The 12,127-nt window shown below is 37.9% G+C and overlaps 1 long non-coding RNA gene across 1 annotated transcript; it reads right to left on the bottom strand.

The window, feature by feature from the left end:
* Positions 1-700: 700 nt before the first annotated feature.
* LOC138921436 (uncharacterized) lies at positions 701-4,000 on the bottom strand. Its single transcript, XR_011433996.1, has 3 exons — positions 3,879-4,000; positions 1,743-2,616; positions 701-1,634 (listed from the first exon to the last, which is right to left on the bottom strand). It is a non-coding gene; the product is annotated as an uncharacterized lncRNA (long non-coding RNA).
* Between the last annotated feature and the right edge of the window lie 8,127 nt (positions 4,001-12,127).

Here is a 12,127-nt window from a genome sequence, read left to right as displayed (position 1 = left end):
ATTCAAGTGGAATGCCATGCCATACTTCTCAAAACAGGTAGAGTAACATAGTGAATTTTAAGTTTTTGGAAGTAAGGCATGGCATCCAACCCAGTGCACCAGGTTTTATTCTATGGTATAATTAACCTCATAAAATCTCCCAGGCCAAGTTTTTCACATAGCATTCTTTTAATCCTCGTCAATCTTTACTATTTCTTCCTAAGATCATCAGTGACACGAAACTATATGGCCCACACTCCTTTTCTTTAAAAACCTTGGCGTATGATACAAATTCTGGAAGCTAAGTCTTTTTACCCCTCTACATGTGCCACCTTATAGAGGAAGACTCTGTAAGTGTGTGTGTGTGTGTGTGTGAGAGAGAGAGAGAGAGAGAGACAGGTGGGAGGAGAAATCATTTGATTTGGAAGTGACCTTTAAATTGAAAAATTATAGAACTTAATACATATTCAATTCATATATCCACCAACACATTCTTCAAAAGCAGATTTAAGAGTTTACTACGGCCCATGAACTTGAGGCTTCTTTCAGGTTTCCCTAACACTGGGCACCTTTCTTTCTTTCTTTCTTTCTTTCTTTCTTTCTTTCTTTCTGGACTTTGCTGAAAATTCGTTGGTGAATTGTCTGAAACACAGAACCAAAATATTCCCTACAGAGTTGATACAGAAAAGAGAAAGCATAAAATAGCAATGCATCCTTTTCATTTCTTTTTTTATTTTTGGTTTTCCTATTAAAACAGTTTTCCCCTTAAGCACAGCAAGGCATTTGCAATAAGTAAACAAGCTTTGGAGTCTTGAGATAGTACAGTGATCAGAAACTCTTAGTGAGCATGCATCAGGCTGAGTCGCCATGGCTGGTGGTTCATTGCATAAATTATCTCCACCCCACAGTAAAGCAGGTGTGACATTATTTAGCCTGATTTTATTTCACCATACCACAGGACACTTTGGTTAGGCCTAGTAAGTTGCTTTAATATCTTCTTATTTAGCTACAGTTTTTTACATCGAAGAGGCTTCCTCTTTCTAAGTGAATGTCCAAAGACGCTTAGGAAACCAAAAACCCACCTACGATGAAAATATTTCGCAGCAATTTCAAATATTTCTCTCTTAATCTTTATTTCATGAACATCCTTCTCACAGTTATTGGATTAGAAGACAGACTGTGTATTCATGTATTTTTCCAGGGCTGTATAAAGTTTAATCTTCAAAGTTCAAAGTAAAATCCAACAAGCCAGGTATAAATCCCGTATCTGTTAATCCCACTCTCACGCTTGCTCTAGACTCCACGCTGCTCCCCTCACGCTCTGCGTGCGGTGCTTTCACTCTTTACTCACTTGAAATGCTTGATTATACAGCAGCTCCTCTGCCAAATTCATCTTTCTCACCAGTGTTGCTGTATCAGACTTGACAACCGCAATGCTGACAATTCATCGAGAGTTATTTATTACCGAGTGTCAGTGGGTGTGATTTACAGAAGTTTACTTGCTGAATTTAAGCATTTTATGTAAATTCTCATGGAATAGCAAGAAATATTTAAATAAGAAATAATATTCCAAAGCATTTTCAAGTGTGAAATTATTGGGGAGATAAAATGGAGGAATTAAATAATGTGCTTTCTCCATGCTTTGTCCCTTCATCCTAAAGGAAAAAGAAAGTCAGTGAAAGGGATTGATTTTTTTTTTTTAACTCACTCAGAGGATGTCCAGTGAGAGATACCTTGACATTAAAAGTGATTGATAAGCTTACCTTAAAACGTTTAAGTGAAGGATAATTTCAAATAGCTCCATGGGATTGGAGAGGGCTATGGATTGTACGTGGTTCTCTGACAGACTCAAGTCCCTACTTGGGGATTGAAACTCTTACGGGATCTAAAATGAGGAGGATGAAATACTTTGGCATTCAAGATAGGACTCTGTGGAGTAAGAGGAAGACAAACTTATACTGAGATACTAGGCATAAATACAGATTGCATCAGATAATCTGAGATAGCTGACCTATGTATCTTTTTGTCTATATTTGCAAAAGTTTTTTCAAGAGGAAGTACCTAGAAGTGGAAATGCATACACAAGGTTTATAACATTGCAGGGTAGGTAATAAATAGTTGTGATATTGAATTCAATAGATAATAGCAGATTTAATGAATTCCTTTTTCCCAGCAGCCTTGCTCACACTTGACACAATGGTTATTTTTTGCACATACAAGCATGTAACTTCATGTGACGTTGTTGTTTGAATTTTTTCTGGTCACTATGAAGGGACACATGAAATATATGTTTCTGTGTATTTGAGTTTCTTCTATTACCTGCTCTTTCCTATCTTTTGCTCATTCATTCCGTTGAGTCGTTTTATTTTTCTTGATGACTTGTAGGTTTGGTAGGGAGACTATGATGTCCATGTTCTTATCCCTGGCACCTGTCAATACGTTACTTTACACGGAAGTAGGAATTAAGGACGTAGATGGAATTAATGTTGCTAATCATCTGATTTTAAGATAAAGAGATTGCCCTGGATTATCCAGCGGGGTCCAATGTAATCACAAGAGTACTTACATCGGAAGATGCAGAAGAGTCAGATCTCGAGAAATGGCATCCTGAGAAAGACCCCATGAGTCATTGCCAGCCTTGAAGAGGGAAAAAACATCCTGAGGCAAGGAACTTAGGTGGGCTCTCAAAGTTTGAAAGGCAACAAAAGATACTCTCCCCTGGAGCCTGAAGAAAGGAACACAGTCCTGCGAAGCTTTGATTTTGGCCCGGTGAGACCTCTTGATTTTCTGACCTCCAGAACTGTAAGACGATAATCTGTGTTCTTGTAAGCCACTGAATTTGTGGTAAGTTGTTACAGAAGCAGAAGGAAACTTTTTACAATAGATATTCCCTTTATACTATGAATAATAAACTTTTCTCTAATATAGAAATATCAACTACATCTTATCTGTTTCTCATTTTAACTTTGTAAAACCATTTGAATTTTACATTTTCAATCTTTTAAAATAAATCCTTTTCATCCTTTACCACAAAGCTGTCAGGATCCTGTATATTTTTACTCTAATAGATCTAATGGATTTTTTGCTTACAGGTTTTAATCCTGAATTACTGTCAGAGCTTTAAGGCTGAGCTCTTGCCCCCTTTCTATGGACCTCTCCACCCTCTCCCTATTTAGCAGCTCCTCGCTTAAAATGAACATTCTGCTTATAATTAATAAAATACAATAATAAAAATAATACTCCCTGAGTGCAAAAGCTCGAAATCCCCACAATTATATAATTTGTCCCCCCCCTTACCATGGCTTTATTTTGCATTATATTTTTATTTTGCTTAGTATAATTAATTGGATTTAAGTGCATTTGCATCCTATATTGAATCTTATATTCAATAAATGTGTTCAGGAAACTGTCTCACCAATTCTTTAAAAAACATGTAATTGGATTTCTAATTCATATATGAAAATAAATTGCAGGAGAATCAAATGTTAAACTTTAAAAAAAAAACCCACAAAAGATTTAGACGAAAATGTGGAAGCATTTATCTATAAGCATGGAGTGGATAAGCTCTTTCTACGCTGGACATAAATATACAACTTTACACAAATATTTTAACTTAAAAATATCATAAGGTCATAAGAGAAACAAATTTCCAAAAAAAAGAAAAGCAACAATTTTTAGGCAAACAGCTAATGTTATTATTGAAAAATTAAATAAGAAAGAGAAAACAAACCAGTAGAAAAATGGGCCATGGACGTGATCAAGATTTCACAGAGAAATCTATACAATCGGATTTTACAGGAAAATCATGCAATTTACACTCTACATTATGCTTGAAACAACAGGGCAGGACAGTGAAGATTTCCAGCGATAGAAGAAACACTATGGACTCTTGTTCTTACCCTTTACCATTCTCTGCCTCAGCCATTGACGCAGTAGGGTTTGTGGATTCTCCTCACAGAGTTAACTCCCCTCGCTTCTTCATGTTCACCATAAAGAGGTCCACCGTCTGACCCAGACCAGGCTACAGACTCTGGCAAGGGTTTCAGATCAGTGAAAATGATCATGCACATTCTGTATCATGTTCTTTGCGCTTCACTTATCAAAAAAACCCCAGAAGAGACACAAAGAACATACACCCATTAAGAACATTTGGAGGTAAATGGATGCAGCTCTCCAGTGCTTTTCTAGCTCATCAGGGAGCTCACAAATTCTGACCCTGATGGGAGGAGCCTGCCAGGTCACGGAGTGTGGATCCTGGTCTTGCTGCCCTTTAAACAATTAGGTCCATGCGGGGGCCACCCTAAAACCAAAAGTTCTGCTTACTGTAACTGTGAGTATTCCTTTTTGAACCACATTGTACACCTTCCTGTGGAAGGAGGCCTTCAGCAGGCTTGGTCCTCACCTGGGCGCAATCCTCACCTGCCTCCTGTTTGAGCAACGGTCCACAGTGCCTGCCAGGAAGAAGCAGGAGGAAGCAGGGTCAGTGGGAGCAGTGTGGCCCATGACCAGCCTAAGACAGGCACCTGCTATCTGGGAGTGGAAACTTCGAAGGGAAATCCAACCCCTCCACACACGCATGCAAAACCTCCTGTTCACTGCCCCATCTAGACCCAAAGAGATTTTTTCTTACCTCTCCCTGAATAGAAGAGGGAAGGTAAATTTCATCTTTTATTAGCACACAGCAGTGTTTGGCTTGGTGTCCACATTGCATCTTTGCTGACTGAATAGTGGATGGTTTGAGCAGTAAGACAAGGAAAGAAACACAGGTCATTCATGCCTTCACCAACAGCCACTGATTCTCAGTTTCTGGCCTGTATTGTAATTTCCTTGTGGACATAACTGCCACTCAAAACCTTCCTCTTTAATACATTAGCACACTCCAAACAAAAAAATTTAAACATAGAAGCCAACTAGAAATATGGCTTCAATTTAGGATTCTCTTTCTTTTTTTTTTCTGCTTTATCTCCCCAACCCCTGCCGTACACAGTTGTATATCTTAGTGGCAGGTCCCTCTAGTTGTGGTCAATTTAGGATTCTCTTGGCTGCAAATGATTTGGCAGGCCTGGTATGTAATAGCTAATGAAGAAGTAAAGAAAATCATCATTCTTTCTTGTAAGAAGTGGTAAGATGCTATCCTGGCCATTTTCTAGACCCTTTGTATCAGTAGATATCTGAAACTTATAAGCACCAGATTTATAAGAGAGAATACTGCGTATTAACTATGGATTCCTACTGTTTATTTCTACATCAATACCCATAAAGCGTTGAAGTAGTTTCCGCATTTTGCTGCCCTTGAATTGACAACGTTGTTCACAGCTCTGTGAAAATATGGCACTTTTTTGACATTTGTAGAAATAGCAATTACCCATAGTAAGAAACGAGAAAAGGCTCCAGTCAGCCTGTCTTACTTTAACTGTGTTCAATGACATGATCAAAATTGCTTCAGAAACACAGTTACTCAAGTGAATAACTATTAACGTAATAAACCTGAGGAGGGAAATCCATCTCTGCTGAACCAAGTAGGAATTAAACAGTAGGCCATCACCATTGCAGCGAAGCAGAGCGTGTATTTACCTTGAAACAAGACAAAACAAACAAAAAGAAGGTTTTCAGCATTTTACCTTATTTCTCATATTGTCCCTTCCTGAGGCATGATGTAACATGAAGGATGTGGCCATGTAGCTGGGAAACAAACACAAAACGTGTGTGATTCCCAAGACCTGGGAGGATCCTCTGTGGCAGTTTTCTGTCAATGACTGTAGACGCTCAGAGCCCAGAGGTTGTCACCCAACCCTTAAAGCTAGCTGTCTAAGGTCCACAGTTCACGCTCTGCTGACAATTTGCAAGGCAGTTGGGGCCATCTCACTCCTGCTCTCTAATCCAGTCTTCTAATCCGTAGAAAGGATGAAAGTATTGCCCGCTTATTCATTCTTCTATCTTAAAAAGGGGATTAAAATGTTTCTCAACAGGTATGTTGCTAAAAGAACATTGTTGAACTTTAATAAAAGCAAACAATATTAAGATAAAAATCACTGCCGTACCAATACACTGGCTGGTATCATTTTTGAGTCCCTTGCAGATCTTGCAGTTTTGAAAACAAATTATACTTAGATATTTCAAGGGCTTCAAAATATACTATAATACTACGTGCCCTAATTGGTTTCCCTTCGGCCCTCTCTCTCTCTGTCCCCTCATCTGTCTCTCTCTTTCAGCAAATTGCTATTCAAAAGAGATGTGAAGATTTTCATGGCCACCAGCAGTTTTCAGTGTTGTCACGTATTTCTCCAGGGGACTCTTTGTCCATCTTACTGTAGGTCAGAACTGGACATGATGCCCATTTCCATACAAGGAGAATGGGATCCCATTTGGTGAGAAATTCCTACGATTGTGTGAAGGTACCATCGCATGCCAGAAATAGGTTGCAGGTGTGCCAAGATATTGACACTTCATCTTCAGGGCCAGAGAGCTAAGACCTCCCACCACAGCAGCCCTATCTTTTACCCCACTGTTCTACATAATTCCCTTATTTTTCTACAAGGATTTGGAAGTAAATAGTTTTGGAAGGACTAGATTATACTATTCAGCATCCTAGAGATGCTGTGGTCCTTACTCAGATACCCCCTTCAGAAATGTTAGGAACAGAATGTTTTTATCCTCCCCCTAAATTCATGTTTTGAAACTTAACTTCCCAGGTGATGGTATTAGGAAGTGAGGTCTTTGGGAGGTGATTAGGTCACGACAGCAGAGCCCTCTTGATGGGATTAGTTCCCGTATAGAAGAGACCCCAGAGAGCTCCCTCGCTCCTTCTGCCATGTGAGGACACAGGGAGAAGATGCAGTCCATGAACCAGGAGGTGGGCCCTCACCAGACACAGGATCTGCTGACATCTTGATCTTGGACTTCCAGCCTCCAGAACTGTGAGAAATCAATGTCTGTTGTTTATAGCCACCCAGTCTGTAGTATTCTGTTATAGCAATGTGAACCGACTGACAAGAAATAAGGGGCTCAGTTCTCCAGCAGCTGCAAGTGTTGTTGGCTGAGAATTCCCAGCTGAGAACCTTCTCAGGAACTCCTTCTACGGCAGTGAGAATGTTGCCCAAGTTCACGTCCCATCCCAGGTGCAGCCCACATTCATGCCTGTTTGATGTGGGGTGGATGGCCCAGTCTCATTGCCTGAATTGGGAACATTGTTGAAGGGCCATCCCAGAACTTCAGAGCTCTGATGGATTTTACTGAGGCCTCAGCAGCAAGTGTATGGCTCACTCCTGCTTCCTTCAGTCTCTGAGGGGTGTTCATCCCGAGAGCACTTCCCAATAAATGTCTGCAGACACAGATCTCTGCCTCAGGGTCTGTTTCTTGGGGAGCCCAACCTCACACAGGATTTACCCCCATGAAGGTGATAAGGTCGGTTCTCATGACAGGTAGATTCTTAAGCAAAATCAGTGCTGTGAGAGCAAAGAAGGATAGGGAAAGGAATTGGGGGTAAACAACAGTGTCTGACATTTTTCGAACATCTCATGGGCTTTATCCATAACATGCTTAAACACTGCATCCTTAAAAAAAAAATTTCAATTGCAACATTAAAGCCATTAGGCAACAAGTCATCAATGATCACCAGGCATTGCAAGAACTGTTATAACCATGGGTTAGGTCTGAAGACCTTGCAAAGCTTTATTGTTACTACTGCTCTTAGTCATAATCAACTTTATGGAGGTGGAAGTCAGAAAGATAATCTCATTTTTGATAAATGGAGTAACAAAGATACGCTGGATGATTTGTCAAGGGGTATGGGTGGGATCATATAGTGTCACTGTCACAGGGAAACCGCGAGCTGCTCTCCTGTGTAGCGGCCCTGTCTAATAAGGTAGCCGAGAGCCACAAGTGGCTGCAGAGCTCCAGAAATGTGCCTAGTCCAAATTGAGACGTGATGAAAGTATAAACTACACATTGGATTTTGAAGACAGTGCAAAAATTAAAAAGTAAAATATCTCAATAGTTTTCTTCATATTGATCACTTGTTGAAATGTTATATTCTGGATATATTGAGGTAAATAAACTTTATCATTAAACTTAATTTCACCTGTTTATCTTTTTCCCTTTGTTTCATGTGGCTAATAGAAAATTTTAAATTGCACATGTGGCTGTCGCTTGCAGTGTGAATGATTTTTCTAATACATGGTGCTATGTGTCTACCTCCCATGCTCTGAAGGCACACACACACACACACACACACACACACACTTGCTCTTCAGAATTTCCCTGTCAAAAGAAAATGATACATATTTTGTTTCTTCTTCTGGTTGAAATTTCAGGTGCCAAGTCCCCGGTGTATTTAATTTGTCCACCATCAGAATTGAAATGTTCCTTTTAGTCACAACCAAAAAGACATCTTCGTAATCAGTCACTTCTCTTACCATTGTTAGGATAATGTAATTTGGCATAATCACATGAAATTGACATTTAGTATCTTCAAGTGTTATTTTCCCTTGAATGAAACAAATGCAAGGAACAAACCGAATAACCCCCAATTTTACATTTAACAGACAGTCCAAACCTACTATTTTTCTCCACTATTGAACTGATGTCTGCAGTGATAGTACAAGAGAGGATAAAACAGTAATCTAGGCTTGAGATACCACTTCTTTTAATTGATGAGCAGGTACTGGATTTATGTAATATGCTATCCTCTTAGTAGATGATGATAGTGTAGGACAGAAAAAAGATGAAACAAAATAAAATATGAAATGCACCAAAAGGAATTTGAATTGCCTAAACCTCTCACAGTCAAGTAGTAGGAATATTTGAGTTGCTACCTGGTTATATTTAAGGGTTTAAATTTGAATTCCTAATACTCATGGAACACATTTTCTTGCCATCTCCCATGTCACCAGCATCCTGAGAGCTAAGTTAGCTACATGCTGAGGACATTGCCTGGTTTAATAATAGCCAGACTTGTCAAAGACAACTCCTTCATCTGGCAGTCTAATGAAGCTGATTTAATTTAGCTCTCTAAATTGCCTCATATTGTGAATTTCACATTGTGAATTTCAATGTGCCATGCGTAACAGTTTTCTTTCTAGTGATTTTTTTGTCTAGAAGTCATTGTTGCCATTGGATTTGTGGACATTTTCTCTTCATTTTTTCAGTCCCAAAGGTACTGAATTTATGCTCACTTAAAACTACATGATCAATGGCACTGTTAGCTACATGATAAAATTTGAAAAGCATAAGCAAAAATCGCTTAACTAAAACAAACAAGAATTTTTTGGTTAATTAACAGCGACATATTGAGGTCATATGCTGTCCAATTCCCAAATCACCTTTTATTTCCATCTAGTTTAAAATTCTTTTTATCCATTTAATTTATAATCAAGAAAATTAAACATACACATATAGAATATTCTTTTCTTGGGAATTCATAACTTGAGATTTAAGGACACTAGGCAAAAAAATTATTTATACAGTCATTACAGCAGTGCAGCTTAAAAGTAACAACATTCAGTTTCCTTATAAAAATGTAATTCCAGGTAGTATCAAAAGACATATTTTATTTGTTAGGTTTGTGTTATTCTAGATCCTCAAAATCTTCATAGCCCCCCCCAACAGCAGAATCACTGGTGATGGTGGACGCAAAAGGCACACTCTGATCTATCGCTTAAGTTCTCCCTCAACCTCACGTTATGTTCCCATGAACTCGGTGAGAATTAAAACTCAAGCAAAAGCAATTCTAGAGAAATATTATACTGTCCTCTAAAGTCAACAGAAACTGCCTGGATACTTGCAGTGCTTTGCATGTATACTTCTGCTGCATTGTTCATTGATACAGTGTAGGGAGAAATTTGAGACTTTCGGGAAGTTGCATATAACCACACACCCTCTATGTTCAGCCGAGGGTTGAGACGAGACGGGCTGGATGCAAACTCATGGGTAAACGTAAGATGCTGAGCACAGACCTTCAGATTATAGAGATATTGCATTTTAGTGATTTTTCATGTACTATTTCTCTGCTTTTATCAATATTCAATAAAAATATATTTAATTGTTGTTCATTTTGGACGTTAATAGGTGCTGGGACCTGCTTGCGTCCGTGAATTACCTGATGTCAGGCACTCAGATTCTTGCTATATGCTCTAATTTGGGCAGCTCTTGCCACTGGCACTGAATATCCACACACATTTTTCTCATTTAGCACATTTGACCAAAAATAAGTAAAATTACAACGTGATGCAAATACCCTTTTCAGAACAAGATTACGTCTTGGTTGTCTACTTTCATTTATTCAATAGATGCCGATCGCTCCAGCTATCTGGAAGTTCAGGAGTCCTAAGGAGCTCTGATTCTGATGTCTGTAGACTTGAGATAATGTACTGATTCATTAAATGCACTAACATATTTTTTCCTTCTTCCTTCAGGCTTACAAAAACTCAAATTGACTAGGATATAACTGAATGATACGTATGATTAATCTAACAGATGTGTTCTTTCAATGTAGCTTAATCTTACAAACTAAAGTTCACTTTGTTGTTTATGAAATTTTGATTCCATCTAAAGCTTTCCAAGTGTGTTCAGTAAAAAATCGTATTTTCCTACCTAAATTATCATGAATATTAAGACAAGGAAAATGATATATCATATCTTTACGGCTTGCATGAAAGATGACCATTGTGTGAATTCGTGTTCCACTATATCTGTTCCAAATGAAGGCTGTTATTCAAACTCAACTATTCAAGAATTTGAAATTCATTGCTGTTCTCCAATTGTAAAATATCTTTTAATTGGCCTTATCTTTTAAAGAGTAACCATATTGATTATAGTAATGTTTATCTTTTAAGGAAAATTGTCTTTCTTCATTATCCCATCATAGGTCTCAAAAAGATTCTAAACAAATTTTAATGCAGTAGTTTTCCACTCTATTTCCCTCTTTCCCACCCAGCTTTTGAATTTTTTAATTCATGGGTGGTCAGAAGAAAATTAAAGCCTTTTTTTTATTCATTTACAATTAAATCTTCCAAATGTATTTTTACGAGAGCTATTTGATGTTCAGAAAACCTCATAAGCCCCTTACAGATGTTTTCTTTGAAGAAACAAGTTGTCTTTTGCCAAGCACAAACAAAATTCAAACCCCAATAGCTTTTAAGTTCAGTTTGAAACTCATAACAACATTATAATGAATTCTTCTTTGAAAATGTATTTATTTACTCTTCATATGAAGATGATTCTACAGCAGGGTATTTGGCCATTTTCTTTCAAACGTGTAAATTATATGCATTCTTTCTAAGTAATTATCGGAAAGATGTGTAGTCTAGAAAAGGAAAATAGAGAGAAATTTTATGCTGTGATATTTTTCAAAAATTAGAAGACAAAATCTCTGTTATTTCGTTTTGCAAAATATCTAGTTCTGCTTTATCTTCATTTCCCTCTGTTTCTTCGTGTTCCGTGTCTGCCAGGTCCAAACCCAGAAGGACTGAGTCAGACAAAAGTAGCGAACTGAAAAAATCCTCTTCATATCCTAGTCTCCATTTTGCTTTAACGTGATTTAATGGAAAATGTACCAATCAAGATCTTCGTGGAATTCTAACACTAGCTAATTTTTATCAATCAAATTTCAGTTATTTTCACTTATTCATTCATTCATTTTTGAGGCAAACTTCCTATACTGTAAAATTCACCCTTTTAAGCATACAATTCAATGGATTTTAATCTGTTTGCATAGTTGTGCCATCACCACCATTATCTAATGCCAAAACATTTTCATCACCTGGAAAAGGAGCTACATGCCCATCGGCAGTTAATTACCCCCTGGTCACCTCTCCTCCCAGTCCCCAGTAACCAATAATTTACTTTCTACCTTTATGGATCTGCCTATTCTGGATATCTCATATGAATGGAATCATACAATATGTAAATATTTATGTCTGACTTCTTTCACTCAGCATAATGTTTTCAAGGCTCATCCATGTTGCCGCGTGTATCTGTACTTCATTCCTTTTCATGCTGCATAATATCCTTTTATATGGATACACTACATTCTGTTTTTCCATTCGTTCATTGATGAATATTCGTGTTGTCTTTACTTTGGGCTATTATGAATAATGTCGCAATGAACATGCCTGTACAAGTTTTGTGTGGACATATGTTTTCAATTCTC

The sequence above is a fragment of the Equus caballus genome, chromosome 29 (genome assembly GCF_041296265.1).
Source record: "Equus caballus isolate H_3958 breed thoroughbred chromosome 29, TB-T2T, whole genome shotgun sequence".
Classification (NCBI taxonomy): Eukaryota; Metazoa; Chordata; class Mammalia; order Perissodactyla; family Equidae; genus Equus; species Equus caballus.
This window is presented reverse-complemented; position numbering and strand designations above follow the sequence as displayed.